The 17083-nt window shown below is 38.0% G+C and overlaps 1 protein-coding gene and 1 long non-coding RNA gene across 3 annotated transcripts in view; one reads left to right on the top strand and one right to left on the bottom strand.

The window, feature by feature from the left end:
• Positions 1-17083, top strand: part of LOC139695164 (zwei Ig domain protein zig-8-like) — a 593972-nt gene that overhangs the window by 259167 nt on the left and 317722 nt on the right. The window lies entirely within an intron of this gene.
• On the bottom strand, positions 8332-9266 carry LOC139695272 (uncharacterized). 2 transcript variants are annotated; one of them, XR_011702297.1, is made up of 3 exons: positions 8871-9266; positions 8691-8820; positions 8332-8602 (listed from the first exon to the last, which is right to left on the bottom strand). It is a non-coding gene; the product is annotated as an uncharacterized lncRNA (long non-coding RNA). The 2 variants fall into 2 exon arrangements; XR_011702296.1 differs by having other exon boundaries at positions 8691-8799.

The raw sequence follows: 17083 nt of genomic DNA, 5'->3' as shown, positions 1-17083 counted from the left end.
CGACATGAAAGCCAAATAGATAAACACGGCATGAATGTTATGGGGACCTTAATGTTTAATATTCATTGACATGTAGCAGAAACTCAAAACCACGTACATGTCAATCATGTGCGTGTGTATCCACAGCAATTTGAACCCAGTAGATCTATCCTAGAAAACCTACAACAGAGCACGTTTTAGTCCTCGCGTCCTACCATTCTATACAAAATGATTGAATATTTATTCCATCATTCAATTATAATATATTTCACTGAAATATTTTTAATTTTTCTGCATTTTGGTCCATACATTTCGGGCACACAACATACGAGTCAGGGAGTATTTAAGGAGGTTGTATTTATCAAATTTTAGGCAATAGATTGCCTTAGTCATCAGATTAATTATTTGAATCCAAGGTGAAATTGCTAATTCAACAGAAAAAAATCAATATTATGGGACAAGAACTCGACCAGTTTCATTGTTTACCATCATTTTGGTCAATTAGTATATATATATATATACACCTACATTCATACATACACACACACACACACATATATATATATATATACATATATATATATATATATATATATATATATATATATATATATATATATATATATATATATATATACATCCCGTTAACAAAATCAGCTAGTTTTACCTGTTATCTACCGGTTAAGGGTAGGATTTTGATGGATCCTGGCCCTACACACTGTTGTACTCGTGAACACAAACTAGTATTATACATAAAATTTATTATTTCTACGCTACAGACTATAATACATCATTATTTAGCTCTGCAGATGAATCATATGCCGAGCTTAAGGTTTTTTGTCTCGTAATTGCTACCTTTATTCATTCCATTCCGAAAACCTATTCTTACCCACTCTCTATCTGCATCTCCAGCATCTCATCGCCTTTCAGGAACTCCTGCATCCGCTTGTTCTGCCTTATTTGAATGTCTGCCAATAACCATCACTCATCCATTACCATGCCCTTTTTTTCCTCTTGCCTCAACGGCCAAGCTTCCGAGTCAAACAAAACTACGTTCCATTTTAAACTTTTGACTAGTCTTTTCGGTAGTTGAAACATCGGCGATTGAAAAAATTGAAACCTAATACCGTTACTTTGAGTAAACGTAAAAAAATTTAATCCCATATTCTTGAAACTCAAAACACTTAAAAACACTGCATTATTACTTCTCTTATTTCAACCAAAATGACCAACTTTTGACGAAATGATACGTCCTAGATATATCATATTTAATGCGAGTCAACTCAATTAAATTTAACCTTATTGTTCATTAATTAATGATTCCCAATCAATTACTCTTGTCTTACTTTTTCTCTTAATATTTTACCAGATTTTAGCATGCTGTTAAGTGTTATTATTATGTGCTATTAAATCCCCTACCCGAAATATTTCCTCAATTATTATCTTAATCACGACTCATTAAAATCCGAAATAAATGTGTCAGATAACTCCTCCTCACTGTCAACCGTTCGTGATACTACAGTTCATTGTAATAATGTATCTTTTCTAATAAGAGTCTGCATATTCTTTCAGTAGAACTTTAAGTGACAGTTACACGGTTCCTAATGAATTCTAAGATGTTAAAATAACTCCTACATATTTAAACTATTAAAAGTTTTATATGACCAAATTCAATGTAATACCCAAATATTTCATTATTTGTCAATTGCAAAGTTTTATCTCCATAAATACCATCAATTATCTCATTACAAATAGTAAAAATGAGCGTAAAATATCAATGACAAGAGATAGTCCATTTAAATATGGTATATCCATCCTTTATTTCGTCGGAATGCTTCAAAATGAGCAACCTAGGTTATATTTCTACTGTACACTGTTACGCCATTTTCCATAAGTACTAAATGAATCAAATGGCTGAGAGGGTCGAGCAAAGTATCAAAAACATTTTTTTTCCCAAGGGAGAGAGAGTGATGGGGATGTGTACCGAATGCTTTTCGCGTTATCAAACGCTATAAAGGAAACAAATAAACAAAGAACGACCGAGTCCCGCAAAATCCACGCCCTTATAGTGACGCTTTTCCCTTTTCCCCCGAGGAATACTCTTTGGCACCGCGCTAAAAACTCTCCCGGCCGGAAGAGATAGCAATCATCTGGGCCCGAGCTGCGGTGCCCGAAAGTGAAATGTCCACGGGAACCCTGGATTGGGTCCGCACCGCGCAGAAAGGGGAAGGGGAGGAAAAAATAGAGCAACAACCGATCATTTCGCTTCCCTTACGAAAGAGGATCGACGGAATCGTTGCCTTCGAAAGCCATTACATATATATATATATATATATATATATATATATATATATATATATATATGTATGTAATATATATATATATATGTAATATATATATATATACATATATATATACATATATATATATATATAACAACCCTCTTTCTTGGGCTTCAATTTAAGTCCTAGAAGGAAAGCTCAAAAGCTTCAAGTGGGGCGCGATGTGATGAAAAAACGAGAATTCATAATTATCTGGAATGCCATTCTTTTTCACAGGGATAGTGAGCGATGTTTTACAGTTACGTACACATGGCCACCACTATTGTTGCCTCTTGCTGGATTTATCCTCAGGGACTTCACTTCAACATAATTACTTAACTTTGAGAATCCCTTAAATACGAGGATTGCTATTTATATTTTGAGCCTAATAATAAAAAGAAAGTAATTTATTGTTTAAAATGGCTTTATTGTTTTTCGAAGTATTCTACAGATAATCATTACACTTTTACATGCGCTAGAACCAATTTTCGTAACTCTTTTTCCACTCCGATTGAGGTACCTCCAAAACATGGTTTTCGAATGCATCAACGGCTTCTCCAGGCTCCGAAAAAACGTTTGCCACGCAATTTTTTTTGATGAACTGGAATAAAAAGAAGTACTTTGGTGCTAAATCAGTGCTGTACGGAGGTTGGCCCATCAATTTGACGTTTTTGCCAATCAAAAAAATAGTTGTTTAATCCGATCTGTGAGAGCTTGCATTGCCATGATGAAGAATGATCCTTCGTTGCCGCTTCTTTTTCCGTGTTTCACCAAGCACTTGTGGCTAGCAAATGCTCGTGTACAATTCAAAATTCACGCTTCTACGTTGCTCTAATGGTATGGTTGCCACATGCTTAGTAATTTTCGAAGAAACAAGCGATCATTTCCTTGGATGTGCTTCGTTCACGAATTATTTTTGTCGGATTTGGCTCGCCTTGGAAAACATATACAGTGGATTGCTGTTTTGTTTCGGGCTCATACGCACAGATCCTAAGTTCGTCACATGTGTCGATGTTATACACAGCTATTGATACTCGCGATTGTATTTGTTGAGCATTTCTTTGCACCAATCATAGGAGCAACTTTTTCAGCTTTTGTCCAATTATGCGGGATCCTACGCGAATAAATATTTTTCACAGCTGTTCATGCAATTTCTTATTGATGCTCATCTAACTAATTCCCAAGGATGCTTCAATCTCACGATAAGTCACATGACGATCTGCTTTACTATTTCTTGCACAGCATCAAATTTTACTGGCATAACATCTGATTTCAGACGACCTTCACGACTTTCGTCGCTGAGCGAACGGCGGCCATGATGGAATTCATTATACCAGCGTTTCACAGTGGCTAAGTGTGGGGCTTTATCGCCAAAAGTGGAAGTAAGTTGATCGATACACCTATATGTTGATAACCCACGTCGAATGTTGTAAAAACTCATCCCACGAAAGTGTTCACCAGTTAACTCCATTTTTTCGCTGAGACAAAATTTTCGAATGACTGTAAACAACATAAGTTATGATCAAACGACAAAACGCACTGAAGGAAGTTAGCGTTAAAAGGGTCAAACCTTCAGATGGAAATGTCAGATTGCGTCTAAAGCACTTAGTGTTGGCAAGGGTAAAAATATAAATAGTAGCAACCGTGTGACATAAGTAGATTTTAGTAGGCATTTTTAAAGGGTTAACGCTCACCAAAACATGTCATAATTTTTTCCCACCAAAATCAACAGTATAACTTAAATAATTTAAAATTAAAAATTTCCCTTTCAAATAATAATTTTGTTTAATAATGTACTGTTTTCATCTCATATGCTTCCTTGATACCAAAACCTCATGTAACATGTATTATGCTCCAAGGGACTGCTCCCAGAGCAATAAAAATTGTTTTTTGTTCATTATTATTATTGATATTATAAATAGCATAACTCACTGCATACTTGGGTTTCCTGTGTCTTCGATCGCTAAAGGTTGATAGGCTCATAAAAATAACCAACTTTTAAAGAGTTTTTTTCTAATTTGCAATTCACAAGAGTATTGTTTCGATGAGATTTTCTGAAGTATCGCAGTTTCACTCCTCTTTTAAAAAATTTCATTTTAGCATGCTCTTCCAATATGTTTGCCGCAATCATTAGATTGTGACATCATATGTAGTCGTTAGAGAAATTTTAATAACAGTACATACAGTCCTTATCCCACTTAGATAAATAAAAATTTGCAGTTATAACTAAACAAACAATTGACCTAATTAATTACATAAGTACTTCAGGAGAAATGGTTGGGTTAAAACGAAAGCCATCATTCTGAAATTCCGTATGAAAAGTGAGGTTACAGTTCAGTTCACAAAGTCAAAGAAGGATGAAGTATTAACTAAACCTCCTCCCATCAAGGGCCTTTTGGTTCTTTAGTTTCACCTGATGCACAAAAATTTCTCAAAATATTTTGCAATTAGTTCAGCAGACCATTTAGATAAAAAATTAAGAACTAAAAAAGGTTAAAGCGGCAAGAAAAAAGTTCAATTGCACGTACAACACTACTCAACTGTCATCCTGACCTGATTGTCGGTCTGGTGCACGCGAGCGACATTTAGATGGAGGTAATTAAGGGAACCCGAGGTGACGGTAGGGATAAGGAAATGCGAGCGACGAAAGCCTTTGACGAGAGGGTGCAGAAGGCTTGCTGACCTGGGCGGGGGAAAAGTAACAACCCACGTGGGTCACATTAGGCGGCGTTGACCCAAGGCATGTACGGGTGGGAATTGTGTCATTTATGTGGCTGTGATATTTTTTCCCTTTTCCCTCTGCAAAAATGGACCGGAACTAGGTCTACTTTATTTACTAGACCCATGCTTGCCCCTTGCTGAACAAGTGAAGAAGCACGCAGGGAGTGTTGTACTAAGAAGTCAGGTGAAGGATAAAGAAAACAAATTTAAAAAATGAGATGCATGGCAAAGAGATGTTAAATGAGATGGATAGAAAAATTAAATGAGAATAAGATGAATTATTCGGTGGTTACCTTCATATTGCGGGAATTTTTCAAATGTAACTTCAAATAATACATATAACTTTGAATCCCATTTATAAGATTCTTAGTAACTTTCTCATCAATATAGATCTTACGCGATAAGATCAATTTGTTTGTATGTCACAGGTATGACGATGAAAGTTTTAAAGTTAAAATATAATTTTTATTTAATTTATTGCTTTGAAGCATGTACCCAGGACTTGGATTCAGATAAAAGGAACACTGGGCTCAAATAAATTTTGAATAGAACTAAGATATATTTGACTATTCCTCGCTGACTGCAACCACTTTTTAGAATCAGATATCAAGAAAGAAAATCAACTTTATTTTTCCTATATTTACAATTAATTTCACCATTCCTCGTGAATATAATAATTGCGGTTAGTAGCTTTGACGCGTCGTCCGCAGATAAGAATAATTTAGTGATTCATCCTATGTGTCTTCAACGCTATAAAATATTTCCTCATGCACACACTTTTGACTCTCTCCATGCCTCTTTACTTTATCTACTCACCTTATATATTGATGTGCAAGGTAGCAAGATAGGTCTTTCAGCATCTAGAACGTAAATGCATACAGAAAAAATACAGCTACCTTTTCCCTACTCTTTGTCATTCTTTTCTCAGTTTCCACCACCAAGTTGACACCACGAAGAATTTGAATTAAACTATAAAGTTAGAATTGTTCTTTGACATTGACTAATTAATCAGTAATCAGTCACTTGGCTTGGTTTGAAAAGAGCTTAATCAGAGATCAATAACCTTACAAATCTATTCTATTAGCTCGCTTCCAGCAGCGTACTTCCCCAGATTAATGCATATCCCCATAATTCTTCAATAGTCATTAAATTACTACGCTACAGAGAGGAGGTCGTTGGGCGAACAAGGTAGAAGAAAGCTTCAAATAGAAAAACTGGACGAAATTTAGGGAGCTACATTCCTTCAATCTGATCAGATACCTGCGAATCATAATAATGATAACATTTAGCGAAGTCGATGAAGGTTTATTTCAATATAGTTTTAGGATATTACGTTTTACAATGGATTGAACCACGATTCAGGAGCGCAGATTACCTAAACCGAGTGGAACCAGAGAGAACTTTATCCATTCAGTATCACGTAAGTAGGGGGAAAATGTTTGTCCTGGCGCAGGTTTGACCTTGACATTCCAACCCGGAACTATCGGTCGCAGAGAAAAACAAATGACGTCACGTGAAAGAGGGGGGCATTTATCCTTCACAGGCAATATAATTGCATCACGTCAACCCAACCCACGCAGGAAAAATCATCCTGGCGCAAGTTTCACCTTGAAATTCAAACCCGGATACATCAACAACTATCGGTCGTAGAGAAAAACAAATAACGTCACGTGAAAGAGGGGGGAGGGAGCATTTTTCCTTCATATGCAATCTAGTTGTACAACGTCAACCCAACCCATGCAGGAAAAATCATGACCCAAGGCCATCGCCTCTTATATCTCCAGAACTATCGATTGTAGAGTACAACAAACGGTGCCAAGTGAAAGAAGAGCTAATTATACTTCAGATTAATGCCTTAAAGAGTCCTCTTTAAATTGAACAATATATAGATTTTATCAAATATCTCGTTTAATAATAACGATAACAACAAATAAACAAAAATAATGGAAAGACAACGTGATTATATGTTAAAAAGGTCCTTATTATTTTTTTGATAGCACTTTAAATAAGCCCGTAAAAATTAATTAAAGTTCTCAAGACCTAATTTTTTGAAATTCCCGCTATTTCTCTTCAATTCCGCTTTGCTATTCTCTCATTCTATACCTATTAATCAGTCTCCTTCTCCTATTCGGAAATTGACATTTAAAGCGGAGGGCATGAAGAGAGAGTAGAATTGCGTTAACCGGGAAACGCCCATCCCTCACCCCTTAGCTTTTTCCCTTTCCACCACACTTTCTACGCAGTATATAAAGGGGACGGATCGGCGTTAGGTCGCCAGCAGATCGGGAAATAGTCCCGGTCTATAGGCCCACCTAATCATCGTGTAGGGTTCCAGATGAGATCTTCCTCCGTGGGGCTAACACCAAAAGCTGTGGGGGTAAGTATGACCCGTTAGCCAAATTGGCTTTTCGGATTTTTTTTCATTTTTTCTATACGCTCTAGAAGCGAGCAAATGTGAAGATGGGTCACTCTCAATGCCCGCCTTCGATTCCCGGCGAGAAAACCGGAGACCCTTTCCAGGGTATCCAAGGGTTTTCAGGGTACGGGAATATCATTGTCGAAAGGACACCCCCTATGTACCCCTTAGCGGGTTGAGCACCGTGGGGGTACTCAGTACTCTCGTACTGAGTATTTTCCAGAACTTTCAGACCGATCGGACCAGTGGTTTTGGCCCTATGGCCAAAAAAGCCGAAATTTTCGGGAATTATGCTCAATAACTCCGTTGTTTGAAGAGATAAAAATATGATTTAAATTTGAATGTTTATCAGAAAACAGCTGGCTACCGATTCCGCGTGGAATTAATCGTAAAAATATTAGGGTTCACCCTAGGGTAATAAGGGTATAGTAAAATCTCCGACTGAAGTACCCTTTTCAAAATGCTATATGATACGGAGCATAAGTGTTTACTATTCCCAATTTCTAAAAGTTTGATATACCAAATAGGTAGGTCACTATTCCTAAAAGAAAGGATAAGAATTAGGCGGTGGCGTTTACAAAAAACCCTCTAGATAAAAATATGGTTTAAATTTGAAAGTTTATCAGGGAAAATTTAGTTATCTATTCCGCATTGAATTACCCGTAAAATTATAAGTGTTTACCCTTGGAAAACTAAGGGTATGGAAAAATCCCTAATTGAGGTACCATTTTTAAAATTCTGTACGATACCAGACATAAGGGTATAACATTCCCAATTTCTAAAACTTTGATATACCAAATAGGTGGACCAAATATATAATGTTTTCTCTAAGGAATAGGGATACAAAATTGTGGAAATTCATATATATTAAAACGAACATTTTGTTTCAAATAATTTTTATTTGATTATTTTTTTTACATATAAAAAACTTTTCTTGGCTATAATTATAAATCATAACCTCCCCCACCGTCATTGTAAACATTCGGGGGAGAAAAAGTTTCTTCTCCCTCCCCCGAAAAAAGATTGTCGCCACCACCCCCTCCCCGAATCGGGTGGTCATCATCTCCACCTTCTCCACCCGGTAGCGGGTTTCCTCCTCCAAATCCTCCTTCTTCAGAAATGACCCCTCCTCCTGCAACCGAAAGAATCTTTCCCGGATGCTAGCCTGCCAGAATAAAAATAGGTACCGTCAGTAGATATTAATTACACTTCGAGCATTATTAAAATTTGATATAACCAGTTAAAAAAGCTACCACAGAAGTTGATGAAGAGGTCAACGCTTCGGGTGACGTTGAGGTGGAGGTGGTGACGCTGACAGTGGGGGTGCTGTTAAGCGTCGTGGTTGAGGGGGTGGACTCCATCCTACAAAGGTAAAAACGAAAACTTTGTATACAATAAATCATATGTTTATATATATATTAATCGTTACTCACATCAATTAACTGGAGGGTGATTAGAACTGCCAAAACCACCCTGTCCTCGGTTACTATTAGAGGTAACGTCATCAGACACTACAAATGAAACATCTGTAGCGATTCTTTCAAGGATGATTTGACATATTCTAGCTCCTCTTCTCACCAAAAAATCCTCATCACTATGGTTATAGAGGAGAACCTTAATTTCCCCCCTATAATCAGGATCAATTACACCCGCCCCAACTTCTATCCCATACCTCAGCGAAAGACTAGAGCGGGATGCGAGTCTCCCGTAAAATCCTTTGGGGATTTCAAGGGAGAATCCGCAAGGTATTAAAGCCCGCCCCCGCTTAGGAATTATATCCCACTGGACAGCACTAATATCATATCCAGCAGGGCATTCATAGCATGGCATAGGGGTACTTGCAAATGGGTGTAGTTTCCTAATGTTGATGGAAATTCTGAAAATTTTAATATGATAAATATATATATATTTAAGACCCCTCCTCAACCATATTCAAATAACATTTAAAATAATGTTAATTATCTCTAAGTCATAATTACCCAGAAGCAGAAGTAGTAGCCTCCATGATTATGATTTTTGGTGCAGGAGTGGTGACAAGACTGGAATATGGTGCAATTCGGCAATTCGGCAATGAGCGGCGATGATCAGAGGAGAGCGGATAATAGCGACGGTAATAGATCTCTGCCAGGTGTTGAATGATGGAGACTCAAAGCTGAGGGTTTATATACAGGAACGCTTCTGTAGAGCATCATGCTACGTGCTAAAACTAGGAAGTTAGAGGAGGAGGTTGCATTAAGCAAGATCGGATAGTGGAGTGGGTTTTTTTTCACTCCGCTGACCTCACTCGTTGAACATATCCCAACATCCTTGAGAGATTCCTCATCCTCCTTAATCTCTTTCAATAACAACTCCTTGCATGTCCTCGGATGTTCGGCATTGAGCATTGCATTTTTTCAGTAGAAGCTGCCAACTCCAAAGACCTTGGCACATGCTCAGGTTGCGTCGAAGGATAATTGAAAGGAAATACCTGAACTAGTCAATTCCATCCAAGCACATGCGTAGATGATGAAATTACTTGATTTCAACTAGGTAACCTTCTTGCGCGGATGTTCGGCATTGAGCATTGCATTTTTTCAGTAGAAGCTGCCAACTCCGCAAACCTTGGCACATGCTTAGGTTGCGTCGGTGGATAATTCAAATGGTTGAACTAGTTAATTCCATCCACATCCAGACCAGCACATGCACAGATGATGACATTACTTGATTCTAACTAGGTGGCCTTCTTGCACGGGTGTTCCGCTGAGGGAATTAGCTTTTATTTCTATAAAACTCCACTTCTGAGAGTTAAGTTTCCATTTCCTCCAGAGCAGCTAGAGACTGTAAACGTGTACTTTTATAGGGGAGAAAAAGGTGTGTTAACGTCACCCTGCTTGGCATATGCAAATGACTTTGGGAAGAGACATTTGGTTTTGAAAAGCAATTTAACGAAAAACACCGTCAACTTGAATGGTGATGAGTGGGGGGCTCTAATACAACTCTTCAAACTGATAAATCTATTTCTCCAGAGGCTTTTGGATAGTCGTCAAAAAATAAAACAGTTTCTCGCGAATAAATTAGCAAATAATATTGCAAATTGTGATATACAGAGGCTTGAATTGGAGAAGGTACTCATTGCGTATGATTCGGCTGATGACTAAAAGTATTTGGCTTCCTGTATGTGAATGTAAGACTTTTTAACCTCTGGCACGAATGAAAGTTCTGTAAGTTAAAAGGTCTTGATGTAAGTTCAACCCCTGGCATTGGGTGTAAAAATCTTGTAAGTTGGACATACATCGCGATGAGTGCCATTATCGAATTTCAAGGATTTATGACCAGCGATGGAAAATTTATTGTCAAGGAATTGGCAATAATCGCTGTCCAGAACAAGTGTTGTAATACGTGGCTATTTAAATCGCCGGCGAGAATTCTTTATACTAAAGAGGCGACTTGGCTGCGTAACAATTATCACGGCTTGACGGAATATTCTGGAGACGTGGATTATTCTGATTTGGAGAGTGTATTATCCAATTATACGAGGCCATATAAATATTTATATACCAAGGGTGTACAAAAGGCATCTTTCTTAAACGGTCTTCTTCCCGAGGGAATTTGTGTTGCTAATCTCGAACTGTACGGCTGTCCCTCGCTCAAGAAATTAACTACACATGAGGGATGCTTATTACCTGCACACCAGAATACCACACAATGTGCAAGAAAAAACTGTTTCAAGTTGGCTGAATGGTGTATTCAAAATAAAATTTGTAAATAAAAAATGTAAAAATTATTATTGTTGTAATGAAAACCAGTAAAAAAATGTATGTATGCTTTAATAAATTATGTAAAACCCGTATCCGTGTTTTATTTCTAACCTTATATCCCATAAAATGAGTAATAAAAAACAATGTTCAATAATAAACTTTTATTTACTTTAATATACAAACATTTCATCTTCAAATTTGAGTACAAATTTGATCACTCTCAGACGGGTGCCTCGGATATGGTCCGTGGTACAGTATCGCACTTTCGATTCTTTATGGTCCGTGTAGCAAACTGGCTTCACTCCGTCAACTTCCACGCGATCTCCTTTGCTAACAAATTGCGATCCACCGTCAAACTCAGTTCTTCCTCGACGCTCTAGAACATATCCTCCATTTACTCTCGATTGCGGGCGATGTGCTTCGTACACGTCCAGCCAAATGAAGGGAAGCTGCTCCTCGGCCTTTAGACGCTTCTCAGGATCGGAGATGTCAGATGCCTGGGTGATGTTGAATCTCACGACTCTCCCACTTCCATCTTGAAAGCCGGAAAATTTCACTTTTTGCCCGACGACATCAAACTCACGGTTCTGGTGTCGGAACACACAGTAGTACGTAGTTAGGAAAGAAACTGATAGCATAAAATCGGTATTTTCAATTCTTTCTCTCGGGATGCATATTGAGTACGCATCCTCATCTTCTATTCGCTCCATGCGCAGATATGCGTCACCCAAGCGAGCACATAAAAAGTCAATTTTCACGCACATGTTGACGGAGAATGAGCTTCTTTTCGGAAGAGGTTAGTTATATACATAAGTGGGAGGAGTCACGTTGCAACCTCACTTGTTAAGATCTTGGTAACTGCCAATGGGATATGGCAGCACTAGGGTAGTAGATACGAGAAGCCGTTCCTGAAACACGCCATCTTGGATTTTCTAGAAGGCGGGTCCTATACCGGATGCTGGGATGGTTATCGACAGGACAGAGGTGATGGCCTGTGTCCTATGTTTTTATCTGCCAATTCTATTTTACAGCACTAGGGTATTTGATAGGAAATTAACGAGATAATTGATGAAATCTATATATTGTTCAATTTAAAGGGGACACTTTAAGGCATTTATCTGAAGTATAATTGCCTCCCTTTTCACTTGGCACCGTTTGTTGTACTCTTCAATCGATAGTTCTGGAGATATAAGAGGCGATGGCCTTGGGTCATGATTTTTCCTGCATGGGTTGGGTTGACGTTGTACAACTAGATTGCATATGAAGGAAAAATGCTCCCTCCCCCCTCTTTCACGTGACGTTATTTGTTTTTCTCTACGACCGATAGTTGTTGATGTATCCGGGTTTGAGTTTCAAGGTGAAACTTGCGCCAGGATGATTTTTCCTGCGTGGGTTGGGTTGACGTGATGCAATTATATTGCCTGTGAAGGACAAATGCCCCCCTCTTTCACGTGACGTCATTTGTTTTTCTCTGCGACCGATAGTTCCGGGTTGGAATGTCAAGGTCAAACCTGCGCCAGGACAAACATTTTCCCCCTACTCACGTAAGGCAAGCTTAGGAATTGCACAGGGCTTGGTGTTAGTATCCAAGAAAACTGTCTTAACTGGGGGAGTACTTTTAAAAATGTAAACGTTTTTACCTTGGCTTATGAGTCTGGTACGACGAAGTATCTCCAGTTCTTGAATAAATACGAGAGTTATACCGAATCGATCGAATTTTCCTTTTCTAACAAGAGAGAGTCAGGTATTTCCAGTCAAGAAGGCAAGCGAGTCTTTTCAACTCGGCCGAATGAACGTATGTATCAGCAACCGACCGAAAGGAAAGAAGTGAGCGTGGAGTAAATAACGGGGCAGCCGCCGAGAGCTATGAGTCATTCGTCATGGGTGACTTTGTGAGTAGTTTACCGTCTGGGGGATTACTTCCAGGGCTTTAATTTTGAATCTACATCATCCGAATTATTGTTGGTAGTCAAGATATTTTTTTATCAGATTCATAAATATTTTGACCGAAATTCATGTGTTTTCAATATTTTCAATTATAAATATGTCCTTTGGTTTTTTTAACACTAAGGAACGAATGAATAGTTATAGACTTAAATGTAAGTATGAAAAACACACGAATTTAAGCAAAATATTTTCTGATTTTTACAAAATCGCCTTTTAAATCACCGTGCTCATAACAAACAAGGTTTGTATAAAAAGTATCGGTGACAAACTTTCTTCACACATGCGTGAAGTGCTGAATTCAGACCATCGGTTAAATGCACGCATGATCGCAGATCGTATTGACATTGATAACATGACAGTGCACATAATTGTTAATGGAAATACGGCGATGCGAAGAATCTGCGCTAAACTCGTCCCAAAGGTCTTTATGGATGACCAAGAGCAGAGTCCAGTGTCTTGTTGCGAAGACCTTCTGCAAAGGCATCGTGACAATTCCCCAACCACTTTACAGTCCCTAGTAGGCACTAGCAGACTCTTTCCTATTCCCAGAATTGAAATCCTACCCCAAAGGACATCATCGCTCATTTTTTTAAACGCATACATAACGCCATTCGTAGTAATTTAAAAGCTTTAAAAAGTGTTTTGAAGCCAAACGCAGTTTTTGGGTAAGACGTAGAATCAGATAAGGGAAGTAATTTGCTCGTGAGCGTCTTTTCTGCCGTCAACATTCGGTCCATAACTGATCGAGGATCGGAACACACGGAGAAGGGTCTGAGGATCGTGCGGAAGAAACTCGTTGCCACCAGGCTTTGACTTCTTCCCACCGGCAGGGGAGCCGGAGACGTAATATAATCGATCACCCGGGGCTCAGCCAAGCATTGATGGCATTTTACAGAAACCCCGAGTCCAGAGTATAAAACCAAAGTTACCACATGAATTTAGAAGTGAGAGCCGCGGTAAAGAAAACGCTACCGTGAGGTGGTGGTGGGGGATTTCATCAGTATCTAAGGATCTTGGACTAGAGTGGTAGGGATTATTAAGCATCAATGCCAGAATGAAGAGCGCACACAATATATTGGACAGTTACATTGCCTCTCTGGCGTTATAATGTGGAGTTTAGCATCATTCGAGAAATACGTAAATCCTTCGATAAGTCTTTAGAAAAAAACGGAGAAACAAATTATTTTGGGAAGATATGTACTCTTTTTCAACATAAAACCTATTTAGCTCGAGAAATCTTTCTCAGTGTTAATTAGGATTTCGGAAGGTCCTTAAAGTAGGCATCCATGTTGAAGATGACCTCCACGTGTGACTTGAATCGTACTCCTCCGAGCCATATTTTCACGATAGGAAATTAAAAAACTCTAAATCTGGTTATTACGGTAGATTTTATAATAATTCTAACTTTCATTTCATAATTTTTGCTATCTAAACCGCGCAGGTGTGCGCCCGTGCATTGTCTTGACGGAAGAAAACATTTTCTATGGTAAAAGAAGACGTTATTTTTCACTGAAATGGTGCAATAACGACACATGACACTCTCTACGCACAGTTTATCTTATTTGTGAGTAAGCAGTGTAGATGATCCCGATTTCACTGTCTTCGCCTTCTCCATAGTAGAATTACCATTTGAAATCCATTGCTTCCACTAATTAATTGTCACTGAATTATAGTAGTATAGCCATATTTCGTCCATAGTCACGCATAGATGCAAAATCTCATCGGGATTATAACGGAAAAACACCGAAAACACCTTTAAATTGATCGATTGATTGAGTTTACTATCCACTGAGAGCAAACGCGACACCCACCTTGCCGAGATTATTTTCACATCCAATTTTTCGTTTAAAATCGAAAGCATTGTACCTAGTGATCTGCCACAATTCAATTCAATCACTTAAAAGCATATCGTGGATTTTATCAATCACTTCGAAGGGACTCATTTCCACTGGCCGTCCCGGATGATGTTCATCGTTGTGGATGTACGGCCACGTTAAAAATCCTTTCCCATTTGTAATCAGTTGTGAACATAGGAGCAGATGTGCCATAAACTTCTTTCAACTCGGCTATAACGTCTTTAGGTGCAATAAACTCGCAATCCATTTTTCTAATAAAAGGTTAATTTCTTCAATCGACGATGAAAATGAAACCACACGACGGAAATGGCAGAAACTTAAACAGAAGTCTAGTGAGAGATGAGAATTTCTAAAGGCAAATCTTTTCCAATAATACAAGGGAGATTGGAGATTTTTTCCTCTCTTGGAGATTTTTGGAACGAGAACTCTTTATTCAAATATTCATTTTTATCCATTTGCATATCATCAGATAAGGAAGTATGACGACAATGCCTTTTCATTTTTAACTACAAATGTCACTATGCTAGACAAGGGTAAACGTGAAAAATACCATTCAGATATTTTATCTAGTTCTTATCAAAAATTACATTTTAATTGAGATTAACATTTACCAAAAAATATACGTTACATTATCGCATATAGAAAATGAATCAATTTATCAATAAGGGGTACAAAAAATCCTGAAAAAAGTTCTATTGTCACATAAATTAAGATGGGAATATGGTAGTCCCATACGTCGTATGCATGATAACTGACCGGAAGACCAAAGTTCAATTCCCGTGCATGACTAAGGCACCCTCAGCTTCACTCGGGCTTCGTGATTTTTTGGGTGACAGATCTTCCTAAGAGACCATACGTTGCACAGGGAAAGTAACTGTCCCCCCACCCCCCCGTAAGTTAATTTATATTAAATACTCTTTCTTGGATAAAGCCTGCATCAATGGCTAATAAGTATTGCAGAAAATATGGTCAAGGTAAACAGTTTCCAAACATCAAATGAAATCGGGCTATTCTTGGATCTCCACATAATCTTGAACATACTGGCAAGTGTCATTTGCTTCAGCGGTGGAAGCGATGAAAAGAAGAGATGAGGGGACTAAACAACACTTGGTTGAAGCAGGGTTTCTCTGCACTCCACGATAAATGACTGCGCCCTTTCTTTACTCAGATTTTCCAAAAGCACTTGAACGGAGTGAGAAAATGCCATTAATAAAACTTTGCTGTTTAGCAACCAGGACTGTTTTCCTGGAATCAATCTGAACTATATTCTCTTGAAAATACGACTCTTTCCCCCTTCACATATCAAGGGATAGTAGAAGTTTTAGTTCATGGAAAAGGCTCATCAAGTGAAATATATTCCGGGATAACTTATATTATAGCTCTTTGGAATTTTGTGGACATTGGTATTCCTCACGGTGAGATATGAGGGGTTCGTATTTACCATTAATAGTTCGTACTTTGCCTTCTTTTCGAATATATTACACAAACATGATGATTACTGTTACGTTACGTTAGAGGCTTACCAGCTCATGAAATCGGTATCATTATTTGCTTGAACAAATGAACGCTAACGCCTAGTTTCTTGCATTTGATCTAAGTTCTTTCTCCATGCAGAGGATCTCAAAAATAATTAGGGTGGAATAATGTGTTGCACAAGACGTCATGGGCCTTAGAAAATTTATTCTTTTTTCCTCATGCGTTATTACCTAATGCATTAAAAGCAATCCAATTACAAATAACTCAAGCATTTTTCATTAATAAGTGTTTATATTAGAGACTTCCTTTTCCGAGCGTGCAAATGGGAATGAACCATTAACGTTCATATTTTGTGTGAGAAAAATATATCATTTACCCCGCGTGAACGCTTATTCGTAGAGCGAGCATTTTTTTTAAAGAGGAGTGATGGGGTGTCACAATTGACGTCGAGAAAAAAGCTGTTAAAATCATTCGTAAATGAGACAGTTTTCTCCAACCCCAGTTTTGCGCCCTGATAATACGATAAGGAAACTTGCAAGTAATTTGGGAAAAAATCTAAATACATTCAACAAAAGGTTCCGTTTAATTTATGTGAAACTTCTTAACGAAATTATGTAATTCAAACTTTAA

The sequence above is a fragment of the Hetaerina americana genome, unplaced genomic scaffold, assembly GCF_022747635.1.
Source record: "Hetaerina americana unplaced genomic scaffold, ioHetAmer1.1.p SCAF_6, whole genome shotgun sequence".
NCBI lineage: Eukaryota > Metazoa > Arthropoda > Insecta > Odonata > Calopterygidae > Hetaerina > Hetaerina americana.
The sequence above is the reverse complement of the archived record's forward strand: the minus strand, read 5'-3'. Positions and strand labels throughout refer to the sequence as shown.